General features: G+C 37.0%; 1 non-coding gene across 1 annotated transcript; it reads right to left on the bottom strand.

Moving 5' to 3' along the window:
* Positions 1-7258: 7258 nt before the first annotated feature.
* On the bottom strand, positions 7259-7366 carry LOC130971476 (small nucleolar RNA R71). Its single transcript, XR_009082693.1, has one exon. It is a non-coding gene; the product is annotated as a small nucleolar RNA R71 (small nucleolar RNA).
* Between the last annotated feature and the right edge of the window lie 321 nt (positions 7367-7687).

Raw genomic sequence — 7687 nt, 5'->3', positions numbered from 1 at the left:
AATGTTGCTGAACACTTTAGAATTAAACTCCAAAGAGTTCTTCTGTACTTCTGAAAGCTTACCATGCATCACTTTGTAGCCAACCTACCATGACTGGTTCACAATATCTCTGTAACCCGGATGAGTTGCCCAAGCCGCAATAAATCGAAAAGGTCTATTTTTTCTCGGTTGGGGATGACCTGTACAGCGCACTAGGATAGAACAATGATCAGACTGAAGCCTATTTAAAATTTTTGCGTAAGCCTCTGGAAAGAGAGATATCCATCCACTGTTGATACAGACCCGATCAAATTTTTTCGCCACCTCAACACCATTTTTAACCCTTCTGTACCAAGAAAATCATCTTCCAATAGTCTTCAAGTCAAACAGATCACTATTCCCTAGATAGGTAGCAAGCCGATCTGCATGGCGACTCGAGAAGAGGCAACCCTTAGATTCATGAGAGAATAGTACTTCATTAAAATCACCAAGAACAATTCATGGCCCACAGAAAGACGAAGATTGAGTAACAAGATAATCCCATAGCAGAACTCTGGTATTAAACTGAGGACTACCATAGATACCACTGCACCTCCAAATCACATTATTTACCTGAACCTCAACTGTAACACACTGATCAAAAGCATCAACCCATTTGCAGTGAACACCCTGCATTGCAGAAAAGAACCAGATACCCCCTTATGTCCTGACGCCTCCACTATAACAATAGGGTGATAACCAAGTCTTTTCCAGAACAGTTTCAAGTGTTGAAAAGGACAGTGAGTTTCAACTACAATAAAATTATAGGTTTAAATTTTCTAACCAGCTCTTTACAATTCACCCGGGCTAACTTATTAGAAGCACCGTAATATTCCAAGCTATTATATTTAAACTATCCATAATCTAAAATATAAAAATATAAAACAAGAAAATCAAAGTGCTTCACCAACCTCAAACGAGGCTTGCCCAGCGGAAGTGACTTTTGCGACCTTCATGTTTGTCGGATCTCCATGGAATATCTCCTTATTCCTGCCTACTGACTCAGAAACAGCCGGCAACGCGCCTTTCTTCTCCAATGGAACTGCCACGCTAACACCCTCCTTCACGGCTGCATGAAGACATGATGATGCTTCCACCACTGTACTTTCACTCTTCTAAACTGGCGAGCACTGTAAGGACACTGGCCTTGGTCTTTTCCGGAGAAAGGGGCCTCAAGGCACTAGGGTGTGTCGGGTTGAGGAGATCGACGTCTCACCAACACAGGAAGCACTGTGTTCGACCGTGACTCGTGACCCGACCCTAGCGCGATAGGAGCTAGATCCATCCGTGTGAGAGAAGTGGATGGTAGGCCTAATTATTCTGGCCCAGCTTGGTTTTACCTTTCCTCACAACTTGCCCCCAGCCTGGTTCATCATGCATGCAAGCCTCCTCAACGTTATTTTTTTCCAAATTATTAGCCTCCAAATCCTCTTGCAAGCTCAGTGCAGGATTCTCACCAATAACGCCACCTACAACATCAGGTTCTACTTCATTTGAATTGTGAGTTTTGGGCTCAGAATGTGGCATGCCGTTGTACCGGCCCATGGCTTGGTGGCATCGGAATCAGCACTCTTTTCTTTCCTAGAGTCTCTACCCAAGTACTGTGCCATATCGTGACCATAACGTGCACAAGAATTACAAATCAAATTTAAACTTTCATACTCCACCTCATGAGTTATTCCTTCCACAATGATATGCTTGATCATTGGCAATCCTAAATTTATTTGAATACATACTCGGGCATATCGTCCTCTCTCAGCCAACTTAGTGGCTAGGTCCACTTTGATGGGAACTCCTATTGCAGAAGCAATACGCATCATGGCCTGTTCCTGATAGCACCAGATTGGGAGTCCCGAAATCCGAATCCATATAAGCGTAGACCCGAAGGATTGCTCACATGGCCAAAAATCTATATCCCGCGGTTTTACAACAACATAGTGCCCCTCAATCAACCACGAGCCACTAAGCATGACCTTCTCACGATCATCACCTGCATCAAATTTTATCATGAAGTACCCAAACCCTACATCAAGCAGATCAAAGCCACCTTTGATGCGCCCAAACCATCTGAAGCTTGTGTGAAAGAGCTGTGTAACTATAATTTTTATCAAGAATCTTGATCACCAAAGCGTCTCGATAAGGCTCTCCAAGCAAAGCTTGGCTTCTTCAGTGAAGTTTACACATGAAATTTGGGGATCAACCTGCTTGCCCACCACCGTCGCTATACTATCCCCGGATAGAGATCCTGCAAGTGCAAAGGCCTTCGATTTCTCTGGACCAATGACTTTATCTCTAAAGAAGACCTTTGTAGACTTTGAAAAATCATCTCGTGAAGTTTGATAATGAATGATGTTATATGTACAAATTTTTTTAGTAATTAAATTCAACTAAATTGACCCAACTATAATAAAAATTATTCTCAAAATAAAACGTATAACACACGCACCAGTGCTCCACTAGCACATAATGTAAAGAGCCTTTCTCTACATTTTTGTTGGAGAGCACACAAATTTTTGAATTATAACACATAAAAATTGGCATGTAATACAAACTTATCAATATAGCACATAAATTTTTGCATATAGTATACAAATTTTTGAATTATAACATACAAATTTTTAAAACATATTACAATTCTTGCTATACTAAAATTTATGGAGATCACTCAAATTAAGATGCATATTTCATCTTTTATTATAGATATTTTTATATTGTATTTTAATTGGTTTCTATATAATTTATTCGGTGTTTCTCATTACATATTATTAAGTTTCTTAAAATATTTTTTTCAAAAATAATAAAAAATATTTAAATTAGACTAAAATAAAAAGATAATAAATTAACTATTAGATTTTTTTTAAATTGTATGTTTACATAAAAAAATATGTCACACTTATATATATATATATAATAAGCTCAAGTCTCTTAAAATTTTTACAAATAAAAAAATAATTAATTTATGTGCATATGATATATAAAACAATTACTATATGATTATTATATTATAGATTAAAATTTACTAATTTAAAGTTATTTTTATTTTTAATATAAGTATTAGAAATAAATAAAATTTTTATAATTAGATGTAGTGTAACAAAATATATATAATATTAATTAATTTAAAAAAAATTCTGAAAAAAGTAAACACAAAAAGTGTTCATAGAAGTAAATATATTTAAAAATATATTTTTTAATTTTTTTAATTTTACGGATATATTTGATATCTGATCCAAGCATAAAAAGTGCGGATATCGAATTTGATCGTCTGATGAATTTAGTGCGAATTGTATCAAAATTTTAGTCATATATGATTTGCGAACACCCCTAACAATAATAATTAAAAAATATAATGATTATACTTTTAACTAAGAGGAAGTTTAAAAAAAAGTACTAAATACACGAACAATTTAATCAAATATTAAAAAAAATTTACTTTAAATCAGTTGGATTTTATATATATATATATATATATATATATATATATATATATATATATAAAATGTAATAATAATAATAATATGGTAATTATTTTATATGTTACATAAATATAAACGTTTTTACTGTAAATTTAAGAAAAGTTTTGTAAGTCTTTGATGAGCGGATAATTTGTACGCTTTTTGGCATTGTTTTTAGTATGATTTTAGTAGTTTGAGTTGAGTTTTTAGTATATTTTTATTAGTTTTTAATTAAAATTCACTTTTCTGGACTTTACTATGAGTTTGTGTGTTTTTCTGTGATTTCAGGTATTTTCTGGCTGAAATTGAGGGACCTGAGCAAAAATCTGATCCAGAGACTGAAAAGGATTGCAGATGCTGTTGGATTCTGACCTCCCTGCACTCGAAGTGGATTTTCTGGAGCTACAGAAGCCCAATTGGTGCGCTCTCAACGGCGTTGGAAAGTAGACATCTTGGGCTTTCCAGCAATATATGATAGTGCATATTTTGCCCAAGATTTGATGGCCCAAACCGGCGTTCAAAGTCACCTTCAGATTTCCCAGCGTTAAACGCCGGAACTGGCACCTAATTGGGAGTTAAACGCCCAAACTGGCATAAAAGCTGGCGTTTAACTCCAAGAGAAGTCTCTACACGAAAATGCTTCATTGCTCAGCCCAAGCACACACCAAGTGGGCCCGGAAGTGGATTTTTATGTCATTTACCCATCTCTGTACACCTAGGCTACTAGTTTTCTATATATAGGACCTTTTACTATTGTATTTACATATCTTTGGATTATTTTAGATCCTTAGATCATCATCAGGAGATCTTTGAATCTTTTGATCACTTTGGGAGGCTGGCCATTCGGCCATGCCTAGACCTTGTTCTTATGTATCTTCAACGGTGGAGTTTCTACACACCATAGATTAAGGTGTGGAGCTCTGCTGTACCTCGAGTATTAATGCAATTACTATTGTTCTTCTATTCAATTCCGCTTGTTCTTTGTCCAAGATATCACTTGTTCTTCAACTTGATGAATGTGATGATCCGTGACACTCATCACCATTCTCACTCATGAACAAAGTGACTGACAACCACTCTTGTTCTACAAGCATACGAGGCTCTAGTGTTTATCTCTTGGATTCTTTAACCGGAATCTTCGTGGTATAGGCGAGAACTGATGGCGGCATTCAAGAGAATCCGGAAGGTCTAACCTTGTCTGTGGTATTCTGAGTAGGATTCAATGATTGAATGACTGTGACGTGCTTCAAACTCCTAGCAGGCGGGGCGTTAGTGACAGACGCAAAAGAATCGCTGGATTCTATTCCGGCCTGACCAAGAACCGACAGATGATTAGCCATATGCTGTGACAGAGCATAGGAACGTTTTCACTGAGAGGATGGGAGGTAGCCACTGACAACGGTGAAACCCTTGCATAAGCTTGCCATGGAAAGGAGTAAGAAGGATTGGATGAAGACTGTAGGAAAGCAGAGAGACGGAAGGAAAGGCATCTTCATACGCTTATCTGAAGCTCTCACCAATGATATACATAAGTATCTCTATCTTTATCTTTATGTTTTATTCATCATCTATACCCATTTGAGTCTGCCTGACTAAGATTTACAAGGTGACCATAGCTTGCTTCATACCAACAATCTCCGTGGGATCGACCCTTACTCACGTAAGGTATTACTTGGACGACCCAGTGCACTTGCTGGTTAGTTGTGCAAAATTGTGTAGTGATCACAATTTCGCGCATCAAGTTTTTGGCGCCGTTGCCGGGGAATTAAATGTCCTAACTATAGTTTCGCATTTGTTCCCTGCAATAACAGTGCCAAGTTTTGATCCGGCAACAGCCCAAGTTTTTGGCGCTGTTGCCGGGGATTGTTTGAGTATGGACAACTGACGGTTCATCTTGTTGCTTAGATTAGGTATTTTTTTTCTTCAGAGTTCTTGAGAATAAATTCTAGTGTTTCATGATGATCTGTTGAAGTCTGGCTGGCTGAGAAGCCATGTCTAATCTTATTGGACCGAGGTTTCAACTGATCATCACAATAGCTTGTTGATTTCTATCAATCTTGCTATTGGAGCAATGATCTGCTAAGGCTTGGCTGGCCATTGGCCATGTCTAGTGTTTTGGACCGAAGCTTTCTTTGAAAGCTTGGCTGGCTGTGAAGCCATGTCTAATTCCTGGACCGGAGTCTTAGACTAGCATTGCAATGATTCCTGGAATGCAAATTGAGAATTCTGAAACCTTTATTTTCTATTTTCATATGATTTTCGAAAAAAGCACAAAAAAATTATAAACATAAAAAAAAACCAAAAATATTTTATGTTTCTTGTTTGAGTCTAGTGTCTAATTTTAAGTTTGGTGTCTTGCATGCCTTGTTTATTTGATCTTGGTTCTATTTTCAAGTCAATAGTACAGGGAACTGAAGATTCAGAACATGCAACAGAGGAATTACACAGAAAAAGCTGGGCGTTCAAAACGCCCAGTGAAGAAGGACAGACTGGCGTTTAAACGCCAGCCAGGGTACCTGGTTGGGCGTTTAACGCCCAAAAAGGTAGCATTTTGGGCGTTAAACGCCAGAATGGATACCATTCTGGGCGTTTAACGCCAGGATGGCACAAGGGGGAGGATTTTGTTTTCAAAATCAATTTTTTCAGGTTTTCAAAGTTTTTCAAAATCAAATCTTTTTCAAATCATATCTTTTCAATCAAATGTTTTCAAAATCAATTTCTTTCCTTTTTCAAAGATACTTGCTAACAATTAATGATTTGATTGAACATTTTAAGTATGTTGCCTTTTCTGTTGAGAGAGGTTTAATGTTTGAATCATATCTTTTCTTGTTAGGCAAGTCATTAATTTTTAAAATCAAATCTTTTTAAAAATTGTTTTCAAATCATATCTTTTTAATCACATCTTTTTCAAAATAGTTTTTAATCATATCTTTTTTATTTCTAATTTCAAAAATCTTTTTCAAAAAAAATTACTTGATTTTTTTTCCCACTCTTGATTTTCGAAAATCAATTAGAGTTTTTCAAAAATGTTTTCAAAATATTTCACTTGATTTTCGAAAATTTCTTCCTCTCTTCCCACATCCTTCTATTTATGGAGTACCACTCCTTCTCAATGCACAATTCGAACTCTATCTAATTAAGTTCGAATTCTTCTACCTCTTCTTTCTATTTTTCTGTTCCTCTGACACCTCAAGGAATCTCTATACTGTGACATAGATGATTTCACACTTTCTTGTTCTCTTCTCTTTCATATGAGCAGGAACAAAGACAAAGGCATTCTTGTTGAAGCTGACCCTGAACCTGAAAGGACCTTGAAGCGAAAACTAAGAGAAGCTAAAGCACAACTCTCTGTAAAGGACCTAACAGAAATCTTCAAAGAAGAAGAAGACATGGCAGCCGAAAACAACAATAATGCAAGGAAGGTGCTGGGTGACTTTACTGCACCTACTCCCGACTTCTATGGGAGAAGCATCTCTATCCCTGCCATTGGAGCAAACAACTTTGAGCTTAAGCCTCAATTAGTTTCTCTAATGCAACAGAATTGCAAGTTCCATGGACTTCCATTGGAAGATCCTCATCAGTTCTTAGCTGAATTCTTACAAATCTGTGACACTGTCAAGACTAATGGGGTTGACCCTGAGGTCTACAGACTTATGCTATTCCCTTTTGCTGTAAGAGACAGAGCTAGGACATGGTTGGACTCACAACCTAAAGAAAGTCTGGACTCATGGGAAAAGCTAGTCAATGCCTTCTTGGCAAAGTTCTTTCCACCTCAAAAATTGAGTAAGCTTAGAGTGGAAGTCCAAACCTTCAGACAGAAGGAAGGAGAATCCCTCTATGAAGCTTGGGAAAGATACAAACAATTGATCAGAAAATGTCCTTCTGACATGCTTTCTGAATGGAGCATCATAGGTATTTTCTATGATGGTCTCTCTGAACTATCCAAGATGTCTTTGGATAGCTCTGCTGGAGGATCTCTTCATCTGAAGAAGACGCCTACAGAAGCTCAAGAGCTAATTGAAATGGTTGCAAATAACCAATTCATGTACACTTCTGAAAGGAATCCTGTGAACAATGGAACAAGTCAGAAGAAAGGAGTTCTTGAGATTGATACTCTGAATGCCATATTGGCTCAGAACAAGATATTGACTCAACAAGTCAATTTGATTTCTCAAAGTCTGTCTGAAATGCAAAATGTACCAAACAGTACTAAG

This window comes from Arachis stenosperma, chromosome 3, assembly GCF_014773155.1.
Source record: "Arachis stenosperma cultivar V10309 chromosome 3, arast.V10309.gnm1.PFL2, whole genome shotgun sequence".
Taxonomy (NCBI): domain Eukaryota; kingdom Viridiplantae; phylum Streptophyta; class Magnoliopsida; order Fabales; family Fabaceae; genus Arachis; species Arachis stenosperma.
Note: the sequence above shows the minus strand (reverse complement) of the source record. Positions and strands in the feature narration are given on the sequence as shown.